Below are 22936 nucleotides of genomic sequence, written 5' to 3'. Positions count from 1 at the left end.
TGGGCAGCCCGGGACTCTTGCGGCCCATCTCTTTTTCTCCATGGCCTTCTTCCGGTCCAAAAATAAGTTCCGTGAAGTTTCAGGTCAATTGGACTCCGTTTGGTTTTCCTTTTCTGCGATACTCAAAAACAAGGAAAAAATAGAAACTGGCACTGTGTAGCGCCCACGATGCGGTTATATCTCCCACGTGTCGAGGCACGACTTAGAGGCATAACCGCATTGTGGTTTTGTCGCAAGAAGGGTCATCTTCACACAATCCCATGTAATGAACAAGAATGGGATAAAGAATTGGCTTACAATCGCCACTTCACACAATACATAATTAAATCATACATCATTCAAGAGTACACACATAGGTCCGACTACGGAACCAAAAGAAAAGAAGACAACCCAACTGCTAGATCCTCGATCGTCCCAACTGGGCTCCACTACTGATCAACATGAAAAGAAACAACACAACGAACAAGATCTTCTTCGAGCTCCCACTTGAGCTCAGTTGCATCACCTGCACTGGTTTCGTCGGCACCTGCAACTGTTTTGGAAGTATCTGTGAGTCACGAGGACTCAGCAATCTCACACCCGCGAGATCTAGACTATTTAAGCTTATAGGAAAGGATGGTGTAATAAGGTGGAGCTGCAGCAAGCACTAAGCATATATGGTGGCTAACATACGCAAATGAGAGCGACAAGAGAAGCAACGGAACGGTCGTGAACTCGCAATGATCAAGAAGTGATCCTGAACACCTACTTACGTCAAAACATAACCCAGAAACCGTGTTCACTTCCCGGACTCCGCCGAGAAGAGACCTTCACGGCTACACACGCGGTTGATGCGTTTTAATTAAGGTCAAGTGTCAAGTTCTCTACAACCGGACGTTAACAAATTCCCATCCGCCACATAACCGCTGGCACGGCTTTCGAAAGATAATACCCTGCAGGGGTGTCCCAACTTAGCCCATTATAAGCTCTCACGGTCAACGAAGGATATTCCTTCTCCCAGGAAGACCCGATTAGTCTCGAAATCCCGGTTACAAGACATTTCGACAATGGTAAAACAAAACCAGCAAAGCCGCCCGATGTGCCGACAAATCCTGATAGGAGCTGCACATATCTCGTTCTCAGGGCACACCGGATGAGCCAGACGTCGGGTTGGCATAGACCCTGCTTGCCCAGGGGGCGCCGGACATCGCTCGGTTTGGACCAGCACTCGAAGGAGAACTGGCCCGGGGGTTAAAATAAAGATGACCCTTGAGTCTGCAGAACCCAAGGGGAAAAGGCTTAGGTAGGCAAATGGTAAAACCAAGGTTGGGCCTTGCTGGAGGAGTTTTATTCAAAGCGAACTGTCAAGGGGGTCCCATAAATCACCCAACCGCGTAAGGAACGCAAAATCAAGGAACATAACACCGGTATGACGGAAACTAGGGCGGCAATGGTGGAACAAAACACCAGGCATAAGGCCGAGCCTTCCACCCTTTACCAAGTATATAGATGCATTAATTAAATAAGAGATATTGTGATATCCCAACATAAACATAATCCAACATGGAGCAATCTTCAACTTCACCTGCAACTAGCAACGCTATAAGAGGGGCTGAGCAAAAGCGGTAACATAGCCAAACAACGGTTTGCTAGGAAGGGTGAAAAGGTTAGGGGCTGACATGGCAGTATGGGAGGCATGAAGAGCAAGTGAATAGGTAACGCGGCATAGCAATAGAGCGAACAACTATCAAGCAAAGATAGAAGTGATTTCGTGGGTATGGTCATCTTGCCTGAGATCCCGCAAGGAAGAAGAACGAGTCCATGAAGAAGACAAGCGGACGTAGTCGAACGAATCCTCACAACTCCGGAACGAAACCGAAGGTAACGAGAGAAGCAACCCGGAAAGAAACAAACAACATAGTAAACAACCACCACATACACATGGCATGATGCACAATCAAGTATGATGCATGTCCGGTTTAATGAGGCATGGCATGGCAAAGTACACAAACGAAACTACAAGTTAAGTGGAGGTCAATATGCAACGAGTTGCATATTGACGAAACACCACATCAATTATTTAGTTCTCTCTCATTATGTACCCAACAATATTAAATGTTGTTAACCATGGCAAGAGGTGAAGCATAAGGAAACTACCTATTTAAGCAAGTTAAAAGAGGCCGGAAACAAACAACAACAATTTCGGAAAATCCTCATGTCCATATATTGGGATTGGTACTGTTCTGCCACAAACGCAATTTTAATATTGTTAAACAGTAAAATGAAGTGCACCAAGTTAAACTAGGCATTTTTCTGCCCCATTTACATATATAATTTATTAAAATCCGAGTTACGGTTATTTAGTTATGAAATAAATCATTTTAACATGTTATTTGAGAAAATTTAATCAAACAGCATTTTAAACAATTTTAACATGGGTGAAAGTGGCATATTATTAAACTACACAAATTTCTGAGCATTTTGCATATATAAATTATTTTAATATGATGCACGATTTGTGAGTTATTAATGCATGAACATGAAGGACTTTTCTGTAAAACTGTAAACTCCTGGATAATGTCTAAATTCGCAGATCCTGAAAAAAACATCACATGGGCCGAAACTTGCTGGCCCAACAGCACAGGAGAGGGCTGCTCACATTGGGCGAACAGGCCGAAGGGAAAGCGGAGCGGTGGGCCGGCGGATCTGGGCCGCGGGGATGCAGCCCACGCGGACGCGGTCAACGGTGACGGACGAGGTTTCGAGGCAGTGGCGCCATCCTCCTCTGCCCGAACTGCTGCCGCTCGATGCAGCGAAGGAGACCCGCGGCTGGAGGGGCTTGGCACGGCGGGACTTGGGCGCGGGACAGCGAAGGAGGTCCAGGGCGGCTGGACGAAACTTGGGTGCGCCGGCGGCAGGACCCACGCGACGGGACAGAGGGGGCGCGAGCGAGGCTATAGTCGAGGTCCTCCGGGAAGCAGAGCAGCGGCGCGACGCAGAGCAGCAGCGGGGCTTGCGGCGGAGCTCGGTGCCTCGCCTCGCTGGAATACGAACGGGACGACGGTGGCCGGCGCTGGTTCATGAGCATCAGAGAGCGAAGGTTAGAGAAGAACCAGAGAAAAGGGGAGATGGGGCGCGAGGAGACGGCGACCTGCTGGATTCGGTCGGCGCGGACAAGGAGAAGGCAGGGCCTCGGGCGCGCGAGGCTGGAAGAAGCTCCGGCTGGTCGAGGGAGGAGGCGCACGGCTGCTGGGCTTGGGCGCTCGGCCTCCTGTTCGGTTGCTTCGGCCACGAGGACGAGGAGGCAGACACGCAAGGTGGAGCTCGGGCGCGCGAGAGACCCGGCGAGGACGTGGCTTGGGCTGCAGCCATCCATGGCGCTGCATTAGGAGGTCGAGAGGGAGATGTGAGGCACGGGAGGTGGAGGGGAAAACGGAGGAGCAGCAGCAGGGCATCTCACCGGTGGCAGAGGGGGTCCTGTGCTCCGGCGAGGTGGAACTCTGGCGTGGCACGCGAAGACGACGGGATCCAGGGGAGGCACTAGTTGGCGGGGAGAGCTCGAGAGGGAGTTTGGATCGGGGGCGCGGGCACCTAGATCGAGGAGGAGCAGTGGGGAGCGCTAGATGGATGGATCGGGCAGGAGGGACGGTGGTTGGCTCGGGATGGATCCCGAGAGAACAGTGGCGGCGGCGGTGAGATGGATGGGACAGGGGAGGATCCCTAGAAAATAGGGTTTGGTCTGATTATATAGCAGGTAGCTTAGTTTAGGGGCTACTCGGGCCCTCCGATTATAATCGGGCGGTCGAGAATAAATAGGCTAGAGCGTCCAACAAGGAAAACGGTGATGTTTTGTAGATGTTAGGGGATGATCCGGACCCAACGGTAACGAAAGTCCAGTTCGGGTTCGGGACAAATTTCGGACGCGCGCGAGGGGGCGAAGCACTGTGCAAAGAGGGACTCCGGTTTAAGCAAGAGGGAAAACGAAGAACGAGGTTGGTCTCAGAGGGGTCAGCGGAAGCAAGGGGGGACGCGGCAACTACGAGCGGATGCAAGTTTTAAAACATGGCGGCAACGAAGTGCCGATGCAATGCAAATGATGCGATGATGAATGCAACACACAAATAAAACACAGCTGACTCGCCAAACAAGGAAGGCAATCGGAGCGTCGGTCTCGGGGCGTCACAACACTCCACCACTACAAGAGGATCTCGTCCCGAGATCTAGGATGGCACCGGAGAAAAACTGAAGGGGAAGAGGTAAAACAAAATTGCTTCTTTGACAAACGAGTGAAACCAAAGAACCTTGAGAGGTCGCAAAGCCTGAAGAAATGACCCGACGAAGGTGAACAAAATTTGCAACACTCCGTTCTGCAAGAGGAACAATGAACATTGCGAGAACCTTGAGGTTAAGTGACACAATAGATATTTAACCACTCCGGTTAAAACAAGATAGAGAAGGAATAAGAATGATATAATTTGGGCAGCACTCCGACTGTAAATGGAAGGAATTGAACATGATCTTGACAAGATGAGAGGATACTCGATGAAATCAACAACACATTACCTCCGGAACTAATGAAAGAATGGCACAAGGGGTAAGAAAGATTTCAGACAGCACTCCGGTTGAGAAAGGAGACAAAACTTGATAAGATGAGAGAACTCGAATGAAAACACGACACTCCGGCTAGACGGATAAGAAAGGAAAAATTACATGATCTTGACAAAACAAGATGATTGGTCGAAGAGAGCAACATCACAAAGCCTCCGGTAGAAATGAAATAATGCAATGAAAAGAACGGAGTTGTTGAAAAATCAACAAAGAAAGGATATGAACTTCGTGGGCTTATGGAGACATCTCGAAACTTGAGGAGAAATTCTGCCACTAACAAAAACAATTGCTTGCTTGAGATCAACGAAGAGATGAAAACTTCTCTCGCCAAGAGGATAGGAGAAAACTAGGATCATTGATAAACACCACAAATAGCAACATTCCTTAGGGAAGACTGTAGGTGAAATATAACCCAATACAACTCCAACAAAAAGATTGATTGGTTGAAAAGATCTCTTGAACGAAACAGAACATGATGGATTTAGATGTGTCACTCTTGAAAACTTTGTGAATCATGAACCCGAAGGGAAATTATCGAGAATGACATAACACCACCTCAAAAGATAAGGTAGGAAGAATTACACTTCGGAATGCAAGAAGAAGAATACTTGAACTCCTCAAAACAAGACATGTGTTGAACACCATGTTTATTTTAGAGTATAGCTTGACGGATCATAACTTCAAGAGAAATCTTGAAGAACAATTGAAAAATGAAAGGAATCCTTGACGAACCACCATGTAGAGCCTCCATGAAGAACTCCGGTAATAAAAGAATGATCAAACGAAATGAAAACTTGAAAAGAACTCCGGGAGAAACCTTGCAATGATTTAGATGAAGCTTTGAAATGATATAATTGAAATAGCTTGGAGCTCCAGAAAGAAAAGATGAGCACTTGAAACCAAGAATTTTGATGAACCTCCGGAATAAGGAATTAATCACTTGGATGAAACAAGAATAAGAATTACATTATGCGTATCCTTCACCAATTTAAATTGATGACAAGCAACGGATCTTGCATACTACTTATTCTCGTAGAAAGGATTAAGATAGATATTGCGCAAACTTGGGAAGGCCTTCATCGAACCACCGGTAGGATTGAAACAACGAATAAATTGATATGATAACGAAGGAATAGAAATCTTGAACGAACCGCCGTAAGAATTGCAAATGAAAGTAGCAAAGGCACAATTCACCGGAAAGAATTAGAAAATGAATGAAGATACTTGACAGAATTTAGATACACGAGAACGAAGAGATCATGAACTGATTAGAGGATATTTGAGTGATGCCCGGAAGAATATGGAGATGAACGAAGAGACATCAATTTAGAATAATTGGAGAACGAGACTGAAAACTTAGGACGAAGAAATCTTCTGAAATGTTGGCCTTTGGATGAACAAGAAATGAAACAACTCATGAAATGCTCCGGATGGGTATGAGAAGAATTCTCACAATCGAAAACAATTATGAGAGGATGGCATAAGCTAGAACCATGAATCTTCAAGAGAACGGATAAGATTTAGGAGAAATTCTTCTTCGGTCTTCAAATGTTGAGAATGATGACGAGAAACACCACCATGAATTGTTGAGATACTCCGGGATGAAAATTAGAAAGGTTGAACCAACGATGAAAAGAATTTGAAAGATCTTGGAGAAAGAAATATTACTGATGATAAATCATTCTTACGTCAAACTTTGCAAAGAATTTGAGAATAACTCCGTAAAAATTAGAAGAGTCAGGTAAGATCCTGGGAAAAGACCTGTGGGTTAGGGCCCACTCAAAAGAAACACCGTTGAATGATTAAAATAAAGATTGCGCCGGTTGAATTAAATGGCTTGAATGAGATAACAACCTCGAGATAGCTTGAACGGATTGGGAATGGAAATGCGAGTCTCCTGAGATATCTTCAGCACTCCAAAAAAACATGAATAGCAAGAGGTGGATGATTAAGAGATACACCGGCATGAGAAAACATTTGAAACAGGGAAAGGAATGTGACCAACATTGAAGGCTTGAATTTAGTCCACCGGAGAAGAAGAAGAATGAAGAATGAAAAACTTGAAGAACATCTTCATGAGCACCACCGGGTAAGAACATTGATTGAAAAGAATGAAGGGACTTCACGTGAATAAAATGGATACTTGGTTAAGAAATCTGAGTCCTTGAAGAAAGAGGGTGGGAGGGCGGGAAAACAAAGGCAACTTGGGGCAGATGGAATAAACACCGTTGAGAAAACTTATAATTGATCTTACGGATGGGGAGAATGATGGGATCATCTCAAAGAGAAATGCACCGGTTGGAAAGAATTGGGATGACAATCTCGATGATCGAAAGGATTAGTATTCACATAGAAATATGAGAACACCGTTTAGGGAAGGTCTGGAATCAACACTTGACTTCGAAGCAACTTGAATACCACAAATAAAAACAAAACAAAGGATTGGCTTGCGGAATAAGCCGAAACAAACATATGATAGAGATTTCGTCCGAAGTTTTCGTGGTGGGGCCCACACGGGCTCGATCGTACAGCACCATCATGTACAAGGCAGTGCACATGACATACGAAGCATCCCCGAGTCGGCATAGCCAAGGACTCTTTAAGACACTACGAGACCACTGTAAAACCAACCGTGGAAAGGCGGACCACTAGACGTCGAACCCCGATCTCATAACATGCGTCTGTCGGAAAGATATCCTAAGGCTACTTGAATTCCCACTTATAAACTCCCGAAACTTTCTGGTTATGCAATCTGGTGTTGGGGATACAGGGGACACAAAATATATCACCCAAACTAACAATACCTAGATCCAGTTGTATCGATCCGTCAACACATAACCAAGAAAACTCCGGAAATCGTTTACCTCAACCTTCGAAAAGCATCCATTATACGAGTTATGGCAATACTCCCGAACTCCCGCCCCAGTACTGGGTGGCGTCGAGGTGATCTCACCAACAACTGCATAAAAGAGATTTCGATGTCGGCGAAACTCAGGTATTCCAGAACTGCAACGATAAAATTGTGACGACAACACCTCGGAGCTCAACTCCCCGGGACACTGCCACAACCCCTAAATGTCAGGAGGCACCAAGAACAATGTTCTCGTCACAAAACCATCAGAACGATTCCAAGATACCCGCGTGATCCTAAAAAAAAATTAGTGAAATTTGAGGAGAGAATAGTCAAACTTCTACGTCAGGAGACCTCACCAGAGCGACGAAGGAACTGAGGAGTAAAAAGAATCCTACTCTCCGATATATATAATCCTAAGACTCAAAACATTTTTGTTCTAGACTCAACAACGCCAGCGATTCGATCAAGCAGGGGGCTCCTAAGTCGGGGATGGCTCTGATACCAACTTGTAACGCCCACGATGCGGTTATATCTCCCACGTGTCGAGGCACGACTTAGAGGCATAACCGTATTGTGGTTCTGTCACAAGAAGGGTCATCTTCACACAATCCCATGTAATGAACAAGAATGGGATAAAGAATTGGCTTACAATCGCCACTTCACACAATACATAATTAAATCAAACATCATTCAAGAGTACACACATAGGTCCGACTACGGAACCAAAAGAAAAGAAGACAACCCAACTGCTAGATCCCCGATCGTCCCAACTGGGCTCCACTACTGATCAACATGAAAAGAAACAACACAACGAACAAGATCTTCATCGAGCTCCCACTTGAGCTCAGTTGCATCACCTGCACTGGTTTCGTCGGCACCTGCAACTGTTTTGGAAGTATCTGTGAGTCACGAGGACTCAGCAATCTCACACCCGCGAGATCAAGACTATTTAAGCTTATAGGAAAGGATGGTGTAATAAGGTGGAGCTGCAGCAAGCAGTAAGCATATATGGTGGCTAACATACGCAAATGAGAGCGAGAAGAGAAGCAACGGAACGGTCGTGAACTCGCAATGATCAAGAAGTGATCCTGAACACCTACTTACGTCAAAACATAACCCAGAAACCGTGTTCACTTCCCGGACTCCGCCGAGAAGTGACCATCACGGCTACACACGCGGTTGATGCGTTTTAATTAAAGTCAAGTGTCAAGTTCTCTACAACCGGACGTTAACAAATTCCCATCTGCCACATAACCGCGGGCACGGCTTTCGAAAGATAATACCCTGCAGGGGTGTCCCAACTTAGCCCATTATAAGCTCTCACGGTCAACGAAGGATATTCCTTCTCCCAGGAAGACCCGATCAGTCTCGGAATCCCGGTTACAAGACATTTCGACAATGGTAAAACAAAACCAGCAAAGCCGCCCGATGTGCCGACAAATCCCGATAGGAGCTGCACATATCTCGTTCTCAGGGCACACTGGATGAGCCAGACGTCGGGTTGGCATAGACCCTGCTTGCCCAGGGGGCGCCGGACATCGCTCGGTTTGGACCAGCACTCGAAGGAGAACTGGCCCGAGGGTTAAAATAAAGATGACCCTTGAGTCTGCAGAACCCAAGGGGAAAAGGCTTAGGTAGGCAAATGGTAAAACCAAGGTTGGGCCTTGCTGGAGGAGTTTTATTCAAAGCGAACTGTCAAGGGGGTCCCATAAATCACCCAACCGCGTAAGGAACGCAAAATCAAGGAACATAACACCGGTATGACGGAAACTAGGGCGGCAAGAGTGGAACAAAACACCAGGCATAAGGCCGAGCCTTCCACCCTTTACCAAGTATATAGATGCATTAATTAAATAAGAGATATTGTGATATCCCAACATAAACATAATCCAACATGGAGCAATCTTCAACTTCACCTGCAACTAGCAACGCTATAAGAGGGGCTGAGCAAAAGCGGTAACATAGCCAAACAACGGTTTGCTAGGAAGGGTGAAAAGGTTAGGGGCTGACATGGCAGTATGGGAGGCATGAAGAGCAAGTGAATAGGTAACGCAGCATAGCAATAGAGCGAACAACTAGCAAGCAAAGATAGAAGTGATTTCGAGGGTATGGTCATCTTGCCTGAGATCCCGCAAGGAAGAAGAACGAGTCCATGAAGAAGACAAGCGGACGTAGTCGAACGAATCCTCACAACTCCGGAACGAAACCGAAGGTAACGAGAGAAGCAACCCGGAAAGAAACAAACAACATAGTAAACAACAACCACATACACATGGCATGATGCACAATCAAGTATGATGCATGTCCGGTTTAATGAGGCATGGCATGGCAAAGTGCACAAACGAAACTACAAGTTAAGTGGAGCTCAATATGCAACGAGTTGCATATTGACGAAACACCACATCAATTATTTAGTTCTCTCTCATTATGTACCCAACAATATTAAATGTTGTTAACCATGGCAAGAGGTGAAGCATAAGGAAACTACCTATTTAAGCAAATTAAAAGAGGCCGGAAACAAACAACAACAATTTCGGAAAATCCTCATGTCCATATATTGGGATTGGTACTGTTCTGCCACAAACGCAATTTTAATATTGTTAAACAGTAAAATGAAGTCCACCAAGTTAAACTAGGCATTTTTCTGCCCCATTTACATATATAATTTATTAAAATCCGAGTTACGGTTATTTAGTTATGAAATAAATCATTTTAACATGTTATTTGAGCAAATTTAATCAAACAGCATTTTAAACAATTTTAACATGGGTGAAAGTGGCATATTATTAAACTACACAAATTTCTGAGCATTTTACATATATAAATTATTTTAGTATGATGCACGATTCGTGAGTTATTAATGCATGAACATGAAGGACTTTTCTGTAAAACTGTAAACTCCTGGATAATGTCTAAATTCGCAGATCCTGAAAAAACATCACATGGGCCGAAACTTGCTGGCCCAACAGCACTGGAGAGGGCTGCTCACATTGGGCGAACAGGCCGAAGGGAAAGCGGAGCGGTGGGCCGGCGGATCTGGGCCGCGGGGATGCAGCCCACGCGGACGCAGTCAACGGTGACGGACGAGGTTTCGAGGCAGAGGCGCCATCCTCCTCTGCCCGAACTGCTGCCGCTCGATGCAGCGAAGGAGACCCGCGGCTGGAGGGGCTTGGCACGGCGGGACTTGGGCGCGGGACAGCGAAGGAGCTCCAGGGCGGCTGGACGAAACTTGGGTGCGCCGGCGGCAGGACCCACGCGACGGGACAGAGGGGGCGCGAGCGAGGCTATAGTCGAGGTCCTCCGGGAAGCAGAGCAGCGGCGCGACGCAGAGCAGCAGCGGGGCTTGCGGCGGAGCTCGGTGCCTCGCCTCGCTGGAATACAAACGGGACGACGGTGGCCGGCGCTGGTTCATGAGCATCAGAGAGCGAAGGTTAGAGAAGAACCAGAGAAAAGGGGAGAAGGGGCGCGAGGAGACGGCGACCTGCTGGATTCGGTCGGCGCGGACAAGGAGAAGGCAGGGCCTCGGGCGCGCGAGGCTGGAAGAAGCTCCGGCTGGTCGAGGGAGGAGGCGCACGGCTGCTGGGCTTGGGCGCTCGGCCTCCTGTTCGGTTGCTTCGGCCACGAGGACGAGGAGGCAGACACGCAAGGTGGAGCTCGGGCGCGCGAGAGACCCGACGAGGACGCGGCTTGGGCTGCAGCCATCCATAGCGCTGCATTAGGAGGTCGAGAGGGAGATGTGAGGCACGGGAGGTGCAGGGGAAAACGGAGGAGCAGCAGCAGGGCATCTCACCGGTGGCAGAGGGGGTCCTGTGCTCCGGCGAGGTGGAACTCTGGCGTGGCACGTGAAGACGACGGGATCCAGGGGAGGCACTAGTTGGCGGGGAGAGCTTGAGAGGGAGTTCGGATCGGGGGCGCGGGCACCTAGATCGAGGAGGAGCAGTGGGGAGCGCTGGATGGATGGATCGGGTAGGAGGGACGGTGGTTGGCTCGGGATGGATCATGAGAGAACAGTGGCGGCGGCGGTGAGATGGATGGGACAGGGGAGGATCCCTAGAAAATAGGGTTAGGTCTGATTATATAGCAGGTAGCTTAGTTTAGGGGCTACTCGGGCCCTCCGATTATAATCGGGCGGTCGAGAATAAATAGGCTAGAGAGTCCAACAAGGAAAACGGTGATGTTTTGTAGATGTTAGGGGATGATCCGGACCCAACGGTAACGAAAGTCCGGTTCGGGTTCGGGACAAATTTCGGACGCACGCGAGGGGGCGAAGCACTGTGCAAAGAGGGACTCCGGTTTAAGCAAGAGGGAAAACGAAGAACGAGGTTGGTCTCAGAGGGGTCAGCGGAAGCAAGGGGGACGCGGCAACTACGAGCGGATGCAAGTTTTAAAACATGGCGGCAACGAAGTGCCGATGCAATGCAAGTGATGCGATGATGAATGCAACACACAAATAGAACACAGCTGACTCGCCAAACAAGGAAGGCAATCGGAGCGTCGGTCTCGGGGCGTCACACACTGGGCTCTAGGTTAATAGGTTAGTCCCAAAAATCATACAAAATAGCATCTAAATGCATATAAAACATCGTAGATGGCTAATATAATAGCATGGAACAATCAAAAATTATAGATACGTTGGAGACGTATCAGCGCACAGCAGAGGGATGGTGCCCGCGGACTTGGTAGACTTGGGGTGATCGGTGTGACCGAAGGAGATCCTGTATTGTGACCATTTGAGGGGCTTGGAGTTCGCAGCCTCTGGGAGGGTTGGGTTCACCTCGCGAAAGAACTTCTTGAAGTGGCGGTTGGAGGGAGGTGCTTGAGCCTCGCCCAGGATGCAGGCCATGGCTCGAGGCTCCTGGTAGCCCCCGGTGTCCTCCTCAAGCAGGTTGTCATTGTTCATGTTAGGGTGCAGCAGGTCCGCATTGAACTACTGAGGGTTGCCCTGCCAAGGCTGGTAATTTTGCCAACCCTGGCGGGAGTTATTGTTGTTGTCGTTATCGCGATCCTTCTAGAGTGCACCTTTGCAGCTACTGCTGCGGCTTGAGCCATGGTCGTTGCGGTCGCTGCGCTTCTCCTGTCACTCGTTGTGAAGTAGCTTGAGCTCATGGTAGTCTTCAGTGGCGTGGGAATGCATGTTGTGGTAGGCGCAAAAGGGGCGATCGTCCTTCCAGGCCTCGTCACGGTCGCGGTCGCGCTTCCGCTCAGGCTCCACTGCGAGCATGACGGGGCCCTTGCGCTTGGTGTCTCTGCCCTTGGTCTTGGCGCCATCGAGGTCGGCATCAGGGTCATTGTAGGTGAAGAGACGGCCCTCCTTAGCCTTGGCGCACTTGTCGGTGAGGTCAAAAGGCTCCACCACAGTGTCGAGCTTCTCGTGGATGGGCAGCTTCTCGCGCATCCTGAAGTCCGTGACGCTTGAGGAGAATGCAGCAATGACCATGGCATCGGAGGCGCGCGGGATCTTGTTGCGCACATGGCTAAAGTGCTGGATGTACTTGCGGATCGAGTCGTCAGGGCGCTGGTGGATGGCGCACAGGCTGCTAAGCGCGAGAGGGCGGTCGGACGTGCCTTTGAAGTTGGCGACGAACTGTCGTCACAGCTCGGCCCATGAGGAGATGGAGCCCTCAGGAAGGTTCATAAGCCACGAGCGCGACGCATCCTTAAGGGCCATGGGGAACTGGTTCGCCATGACCTTGTTGTCACCCTTGGCGGCCTGGATGCTCAAGGAGTAGAGTGACAGGAACTCCACAGGGTTGGCGGTGCCGTCGTAGTGGGGAGGCAACTCCGCCTTGAACTTCGCGGGCCACACCATGTGGTGGAGCTCGTGCGTGAAGGCTAGGTAGCCCCCGACGATGGAGACAATGCCGACTCAGAGGGTGGCACGGTTCTAGCGCCCGGCGGCAGCAATCTCCTGGATGGTGCGGTTCTGGCGCTCACACTGCCTATCAATGAGCCCCCGTGCATCCGGCCACCCGCGCTGGATGATCTGGCAGCTTGGGTTGTCGTTGTGCAGTGGGGAGGAGCCATGGGAGGGCTCAGGCGAGCACCCTTGGTAGTGACATGTTGCACCGTCGTTGCACGGAGAAGGTGGAGGAGGTCCGTCGCACCCTGCCTGTGTGTCTCGCGACGACGGAGGCGGCATGGAGCACGATGGCGTCGGGGCGTCGCCGGCGACGTTGATGAGCTCGTTGGTGCGGGCGAGCCAGGCGTCGTAGCCGCCGTCGGTGGGGCAGTGGCGACGCAACTCCTACGCCATGAGGAATGTGGCCTGCGGAGCCCGTGGTCGCGGTGGGCGAGCGAGGTCGCCATGGCCGTGCGGTCCGATGGCGGCTGCTGATGGTGCTGTCCGACCGAAGGGTGGTCGGAGGAGGCTTCTGCCTCCGGCTCCACTTCCATGTTGGTTGTGCGAGCCCGGTGGATGCGGGGGATGACTATGGGCTCCGTCTGTACATAGTTGGCCCAGTGCTGGGCGCGGGCGCGTCGAGTGTCGGCCATGGCGGTCCTGAAACTTGAGGCGTAAAGACCAAGCCCCCTACCCGGCGCGCCAAATGTCGGGGGATTGATTCTGAGACGGGGGAAATCCTCCAAAACCACGATTCGAACTCTGAGGGGCTTGGCTTTGCGTCTATGCGGCTATGAGCTGGCACGATGAGGACACGGCGAGCTACCTAGGTTCGAGCCACTGTGCGGTCTAATACCCTACTCATGCTTGGTTGTGTTGCTTGTGGACAATGCTCTTCGAGCTACAAGATGAGCCGGAGATCTCTGGGTTTAGCACTAGCGCTAGGGTTTTGGCAGCAGCCGATCCTTTGCTATGGTGGCTACCCTATCCCTTATATATATTCCTTGGGCCTCTTCCCCGAAAATATGAGCGGGAAAGGGCTGCCATAGGGTGGCAATTTGAAAGGGGACAGGCGCCGGTGCTTCTCCTGACAAAAGGTGGTCTTCGCCTGCCAAAGTGCTTATCCGTGACGTGCCAGGGCTCCACGATGACCTCCATCTTGCCGCGCCACCATCTTGGTCTTCTATCACCAAAGGGGAAACCTTTGGGACTTGCTTTGGGGCAGGTTGGCATAGCTGCTCCCCTAGCACCGAAGGGGAAACTGGGTTGGCCGCGCAGGCTGGCGCCTGACGATGTCACCCGTGTGTTGGGCCACGCCCGCACCGCGTGGATCCTCGGGAGGCCTCGCGGGAGGGCGACTCACGAGGGAGGCCTCACGAGGCCACTTGTCGTGATGGTAGTATTGACGAAATCCTTCGTGGGAGAAAATGCCTCGCAGGGTAGGGCCCTCGCGAGGTTGCTTGCTTGCGGCGCCCGCTTGTGGGCCGCCCTGTGAGTTGGGCCAAGGGGCTCTCCCTGGTTCGTAGGCAGGTGGCCCATGGTATCCTGGTTCACACTAGGCCGACAAAAAGGGATGGTATAGATAACAGAATGTCCTATCGATAAAAGAACTTCGTTGGTATGCATGAATTATTATGGGTGTCCAAGTCCCACTAACAATTATCCACTAGAAGGTGTTCCAGACATGTCTACATATTATCTAACATGTAGGGTCACACGCTTAATGACTAGTGGTATTTAGGAGAACTGGAAGAAAAATAAGAATGAGATAATTGGCACGGGATGAGTTCCGGAAGATCGTGAAAGTGTTGTAGGAGGTCTCGAGAGTGTGTTGGTTATTACGGGAGTGTCTCGAAAGTCCCCGAGAAGGTCCATGAAGGGCTTGGTAGCTTCTAGGATGGTTTGAAGAGTTCTACATCCTTCCAGATAAATCCAGAGGGTCCCTGCTGGGCTGCCACCTTGGCTGGGCCAAGGGGCCAGCCCACATGGTCCCAAGTCAGTCAAAAAGGAATACACTAGGAGTCCTTGGGGGGCAAGCCTCCTAGAGGTGGAGTCCTCTACCAAGTCGGCCGAACCAAGGGGAGACCCCATCTCCAAGTAGGCCACTCCCTTGGCATCCACCTATATATATGTGGTGGGAACCACCTAGCCCCCCCCCCCTAAGTTGCCCTACGCCCAATCTCTCTCCCATCTAAACATGAACTAGACGGTACGCCGCTAGGATGCACTTCTCCCTCTAGTTCTTCTGATTGTTCTTTGTGTTGGTCCATGGAGTGTTGCCATACATATAGATCTATACGTGTGGATATCTCGGAGGTGTCATTTTCTTCTACACTAGATCAACGGATTGTCCTCAAGAAATTCTTGCGGCTGCGAGGTATAACCAAGCTGTGGGAATCGTTACGCTACACCAACTCTCCTTCGGCTACGTGGAAACACTGGTGAGATGAACTTTATATGTAACATCATAGTGATCTTGGGATGATCGTGTGCATAAATATTTCTTGTTTCGTAATGCGTTCTCCTATAGAAAGGGGGTACTATTGTAGGTGGAGACATGGAGAGTGGAGCTGCAAGAGTAGTAGTGGAGTCCCATAGTTGTGGCACGTCTGAGGCCAAGTTAGAGCTGTAGGGTAGCTCTCCTTCAGCTACAAAGAAGACAACCCAAGTCTGGTGTGCATGGAGGTTCGACGCATTGATTACTTCTAGGCAGGGGACAATATTCTCGAATGTGGAGTTTGTTATATTTGTCTAAAATATTAGTACGTGTGGGGTTACGTGAACTTGGAGTTGAAATTGGTGTGGATAAATAGGAGTCATGTTTGAGTCGGACACATTGTATCCTATGCCTCTTATATATGAGGGAGCACCAAACCTCGTAACCCCATGATGATTTGATAGCAACAGGTACGCATGGGAGCCGGCAGCATGTGTCGGCGCCAAATGACTAGTGTTGCAGTATCTTCGAGAGGAGCATATGTAGTCATTGCCCTGAGAATGTAGACGATCTCGGTGTACCTTGTTAACAAATATCATGCCTCAGTGTCGTATGTAATTTTGCATGGTATATTTATTCTAACATTGTGCAACCACACAAGTTGTGCGTTGTCCTATAACCCATTTTAATCACCATGCAATGAGTTTTTACCTTTTTTGTACCTAATGAGTTGGCTTGCCAGATATTGATTCTGTCTCACTTCGGTTTTGTTGGAGGTCCGTAAAGGCATAAGGAATCGTTTTTTAGCTAAATGACATGAGTAGCACTCTTTCTAGCTTATCCATTTCTTGTGACATTATCTTCTCTTTACACTAGATTTTGATTTGTTTAATGTCGGTGTTAGAGCAAGTACATACTCCCTCTGTTCCTAAATATTTGTCTTTCTAGATATTTCAACAAGTGACTACATACGGAGCAAAATAAGTGAATCTACACTCTAAAATGTGTCTATATACATCTTTATGTGGTAGTCCATTTGAAATCTCTAGAAAGACTTATATTTAGAAACGGAGGGAGTAGATGTGAATTTACTTGTCTCATCATCATGTCACGTAGGATTAATCTGGATGCACATGAAAGATGGGGGGTGAGGGATAACAAAGAAGCTCTTAGTGATTGACTACAAAAGTTTAACATCTACATTCCACATCATACTAGTTTGATAGCATGAAATATATATAAGTATTTCAAAATGCAATTCACACTTCGCTTAGTAATATAAACAAACATGGTTGTAGGGCATACTATTACATGCCAGCCTGTATAAAAAAAGCATCTGAAAATGTGACCGTCTATCTGTATGCGCATTATAAAATGACAATAGACAATGATTTGTATTGCAATATTAAGCGTATACTCTCTCCGTTTGGAATTACTTATCTCGAAAATAGATGTATCTAGAATTAAAATACGTCTAGATATATTCATTTCTGCGACAAGTAATTCCGAACGGAGACAGTAGTTCCTTTTGTTAGTTTAATGAGAGTTCAGATTGTGTCAGCGCGAAATGCGAGATGCGACTTGTAGTATGTTTTATGGTGTTGAGTTGGCCCCAAATACCGTTGTGCTTCATTCATCGGAGAGCGGCCGAACAGCACTTGATGCCAGGAATAGACTTCTCAACTACTAACTGAAACCAAAGATATTAAATCAATAATTGGATACGAGTAGATAATAGTATGCTCTATCGATATCTTCATGCATAGAAGTTTCTCTCTTCTGCGATGACATCGTCACAAAATATCGGTCCCACTTTTTATTTTCCTTTCAGCATACACACATCACATATCGACTTCAGCTTAGCTTGCACTGACAAAGACATGAAGTCCATACAGCGAGATGTAATGATTACCCTAGCCAGCCCATATGATCTGACCTTCCTATTTGCTTGCTTCATTCCACGATGTAGTGCATCCGAGCTTCTCAAAAATCTAAGTTTGACCATATATTAAACCAACAAGACCGACTGCAGCGGGAACAAAAATTATATTACTGAATTCGTATCAGATACAAATTCAGTGGTATAATTTCTGCTGCCGCCCTGGTCGGTCTTGTTGGTTAAATTTATGGTCAAAATTAGATCTCGAAAAACGCGGGCGTACTACATTATGTAATGGAGGGAGTACTTGCGACATCTTCAATAGCTTGTTGGTAAAAATAGGGCATGCACCGCCCGGTTGACTCGCGATCCACAAAAGTCGATGGATCTCGCGTGATGGCATAATTTTTTTTTCTCGAATACGCACGAGTACTATATTATATAGAAGGAATCGGGGTAAAGAGCCCGTCCACGTTAGCATCACAGATTACATATATACACTGCACACTAGCTCTACTTCCACCCTCCACCTAGTCTGAAAGACTATCTACTCTCCGCTGCCCACTCCTCCACCTCTGCAAAGAAGGCGCCCATGTCTCCTCGTAGCATGCCCGCCTTCTTCCATACACGGCCTTCTCTTACGACTGCATGGATAATCCTGTTCTTTGAAGGTGTAGCTCCGTCGAAGACAATCGAGTTGCGGTGCTTCCATATTTGCCATAGCCCTAGGATGATGATTGTATTTGCATCCCTCCCGGCCTCTCCTCTTCCTCTCTTGTCTTGGCACCATGCACCGAGGCTTTCATTCACAGTAGGTATCCATTCCGGTCTGCGTAGGGGATGGCAGATCGCGGTCCACACTTCCCGCACGACGACACACTGGAGCAAAATGTGGTTTATGCTCTCCTTTGCTTGGCTGCACATTGGGCAGCAGTCCTGATGATCGAGCCCTCGTCTTGCCAGCTGATCGGACGTCCAGCACCTATCCTGGATTGCCAGCCATGTGAAGAAGCGGCAGGGCGCCGGTGCTCTAGATTTCCACGTGAATTCGGCCGTGGGGACGACCTGCCTGCCCCAGAATTTGGCTGCATAGGCAGTCCTCGCTGAATAGCATCCGCTTGTTTCCCATGACCAAGTGATGGTATCATGTTGCGCTGGGTCAAGTTGAAGTTCTTGGATCATGTTCCATAGCTGTAGATATTCCCTTAGCGAGTCAGCTGATACCTCCGGGCTTACTTGGGCGACCCAACCGTCATTCAGTAGGGCCTGGGCTACGGTGCATGTGTTCCTCGTTTTCTTCCTGACTCGGCCGTAGGTCAAGGGTGCAATCTCAACGATCCGGTGTCCGTCGAGCCATCTATCTTCCCAAAAGAGTGTTGTATTCCCGTCGCCGAGAGTCCAGTGAGCGGCCGCGTTGAAGAGTTGTGTTGAAGCTTTTGGTACTGTGATGTCAAACTCTGCCCATGGTCGCGATGTGTCTGATCTCTGTAACCAAGGCCACCTGGCCTGCACAGCTTTGTTCATCCACCCTAGGTTGGGTATGCCTAATCCACCTGCCCATTTGGGGGCACACACAACCTCCCAAGCGACTGCGTAGCTTCCGCCAGACGAGCTTGACTCCGCGCACCATAAGAAGCTGCGGCATATTCTGTTCATTGCTGAAATTGTCTTCTGTGGGAGGTCGAGCGCCATCATCGCGTGCAGCGGAATTGCACAGAGTACAGATTGAACAAGAAGCATTCTTCCACTCTTTGGCATCCTTGCTGCTTTCCATTTTGGCAATGCCGTTTCTAGTTGGTCCACAAGGCCTGATAGCTGTACATGTGACTGTTTTCTCAGGGTGAGCGGCAGACCGAGGTATTTGCATGGGAAGGCGCCTCTCGGGCATCCAAGTGCTCTCTCCACTGATTCCATGATCTCGTCAGAGCATCGTATAGGGTAGACCGCGCTCTTGGCAAGGTTGACGCGGAGGCCCGATGCCTCCCCAAACAGGGTAAGAATTGATGCACACATGTTCATATCCTACTCATTGGGCTTGAGAAAGATCATTACGTCGTCAGCAAACATTGAGAGACGGTGGTGTAGCCCTGTTCTTGCAAGCGGCTCAAGTAGTCCCTTTGCAGTCGCAAGCTCGAACATGCGGTGCAAGGGTTCCATGACAAGAATGAACAGCATTGGGGATAGTGGGGCACCTTGCCTCAAGCCCACGGTGTTGTAGATTGGCCATCCCGGTGTACTGTTGACCATGATCCTTGTTGATGCACTTGCCAGCATTCCACAAATCCACGTGATCCAACGGCCCCCAAATCCAGCCTTGCGTAGCACTTCTAGGAGGAAGGGCCATTGCACTGAGTCGAAAGCCTTTGATATGTCAAGCTTGAGCATAATGGCTGGGTCTCGTAGGGCGTGAACCTTACGTGCCGTGCATTGGACGAGCATGAAGTTGTCGTGAATGGATCGCCCTCGCACGAAGGCGCTCTGGTGTTTTCCCACTAGTACCGGAAGGTCCACTGCAAGCCTTGAAGCTAGTATGGCACAATTTTAAATTTCGGTTTCTAAAACTTACATTTTTGTTGGTGGCAGGTTCTGAAACTTATGATTTTGTCTGCCGCTCGTATCAAGTTTCAGAAGTTTTCGGTCGCGAGATTGAACTCACGATTTTGTCAGTCACTCGTACTAAGTTTCAGAAGTTGAACTTAATGAAATTAAAAAAATTAAAAAAAAACTCGTCAAAACATATTTTAAATGGATCTCATTTAAAGCCCACGTCACAAGAAGCACATGAATATGGAAACGAAATTTAATTTGGTCTTTTGGTTGTAAAGATATGAAAGATTGATAATCGAAAGCCCTCGTCACGCAGGGCTGGGGCGCCTCAACCTCGTCACGTAGGGTTGGGCTGCCCCAGCCTCGGCAGTGAATATAGTGTGCCACGAGAAATGCAATTGACTCAGCAGACACATTGACGACCAACACATACCGAGCCCCCCCCCATCCACCTAGTTGTCATGTCCTGCATAAGCCGCTGACACCACCTTCTCCGGCCTCTGCCCTGACATCCACCATTTGCATGCAAACTGCAACGCAACACAACCCGGACAACTGCATCCCGAGTTGCACATAAACGTCCACCTTTAGATCTGGGCTGCCACGCCAAACCCGAGGCCGCCACCCCGACATACAACAAGAACCATCCTCAGAAGTTGCCACCGTCGGGCCGACGAATATCACCCCAATGATGCATCCGATCACTACCCACACCATGTCGAGCCCCAACCCTACCTCATAGGGTCGCCAGTGCACCATCGCTCAAGGCCGCCACCCCGGCATACAACAACAAACTCGAGGTCACTGCCTCAACTTCCACCGTCCCATCCGATGAGACAAACCAACATTGCAAATCACCAAAATGGTATACGAGGTGCCAAGCTTCCAAAGGAAACACCCCCAAGGAGGGAGTGACAAAGACGTCACCATCTCCCGATTCGGTCGGGGCTGGAGCTAGGTTTTCACCTGGGGAGCCCGAGATGGGGTAGCAAGAGTTTGGTGCTCTAGGACCATGCCTCCGACGAGGGGAACGTTGTCTGAGGCCGCCGCCACCAGCGTTTACCGAGCTCAAGCTAATCTTTCACCCAGAGTAAACCAACGATCACCCAGAGCAACATCCAACCAATCACCGCATCGAAGTCGGGATGTGCATGCAAAGCACGTTGTCGCCGCCACCGTCCATCATGCCAACCACCACAGGCAGTAGCAAGGCGCCTCTTCATGTCATAAAGCCACCGCCTGCAAGAAGCACTGGCGCGTGATCAAGACAGATTCACACACTGATCACCCACCCGATGTAACGTCGGCGCGTCACCTTCCAAGGTCTAGGACATAACACTTTGATGCTCACATTACCAATCACACAAAATCAATCTCAATCATCTCCGTTAACCAAACAAGCAACATACAGTGTATTGAGTTTTCTTACCAAGACAAATTTTCCAAAATACATTAGAGAATTTTGTCCGGTTCATATGTGACATATTTAGATATTTCATACAAAGATTATATTGGCATTTGCTTTTCATCTAAGAATATGATATTACTATGTTTAACAAGCGTTGCTAATATGTAGCTAGAAAAACTAATCAATACCTACTAGTAAAGAGAGAAACGTTTCTTCCTATTCATCACGCTTTTTGCAGAACCCCCCTGTTGTATCTTAAAATAAACCAGTGGTCGTATTTTAAGTGAGTCTAGGAAAATGTTTTGCTTTTTGTAAAAAAGACTAATATTTTGGTTAATCAACCTACAGTCCCATTTTAAGTGAGTCTAGGAAATGTTTCGCTTTTTGCGAAACCCCCCTAATATTCTAGTTAATCAACCCGCAGTCCATCTAGAAAATAAACTTTATATATTTATTTTTTGGGATAATCCAATTAATTTTTAAAAATATCTATATTTTTAAACCCACACTCCAATTTTGACATGTTATATATGAAATTTGATTAGAAAATTGTGTCGAATCTGAATATGATGTTGTTTTACATGTTAAACATTTTTAAAATGTTATTATGGGTGCAACCAGGGCCGACCAGGAGGGGGCAGAGGGGGCGGCTGCCACGGGCCCCTGAGTAGGAAGGCCCCCCGATGGCTTAGTTTCCCTCGTATGTGTGTGATATGTCTCCATCGTATCTAATTTTCTAACATTTTTGCTCTTGTTTTGGACTCTAATTTGCATGATTTGAATAAAACTAACCCGGACTAACGTTGTTTTCAGCAAAACTATCATGGTGTTGTTTTTGTGCAGAAATAAAAGTTCTCGGATTTGGACGAAACTTTTTGGAGAATTATTTTGGAATAAATAAAAATACTGGAACCAAGACCCATTGCAAGGGGGGCCCAGGCTACCCACAAGACACCAGGGCGCGCCACCCCCCTCTGGCACGCCCTAGTGGGTGGTGGGGACCTCGAGCCTCCACTGACCCTAATCCCGATGCTATAAAATCCTTTTTTCCAGAAAAAAATAGGAGAGGAATTTTCATCGCGTTTTACGGTACGGAGCCGCCGCCACCTCATGTTCTTCATCGAGAGGCCAGATTTAGAGCCCGTTCAGGGCTATGGAGAGGGGAATCTTCGGTCTTCGTCATCATCAACCATCCTCCATCACCAATTTCATGATGCTCACCGCCGGGAGTGAGTAATTCCTTTGTAGGTTCGCTGGTCGGTGAGGACTGGGATGAGATTCGTCATGTAATCGAGTTACTTTTGTTAGGGCTTGATCCCTAGTATCCACTATGTTTTGAGATTGATGTTGTTATGACTTTGGTATGCCTAATGCTTGTCACTAGG

Source organism: Aegilops tauschii, chromosome 6, assembly GCF_002575655.3.
Source record: "Aegilops tauschii subsp. strangulata cultivar AL8/78 chromosome 6, Aet v6.0, whole genome shotgun sequence".
Classification (NCBI taxonomy): domain Eukaryota; kingdom Viridiplantae; phylum Streptophyta; class Magnoliopsida; order Poales; family Poaceae; genus Aegilops; species Aegilops tauschii.
Note: the sequence above shows the minus strand (reverse complement) of the source record.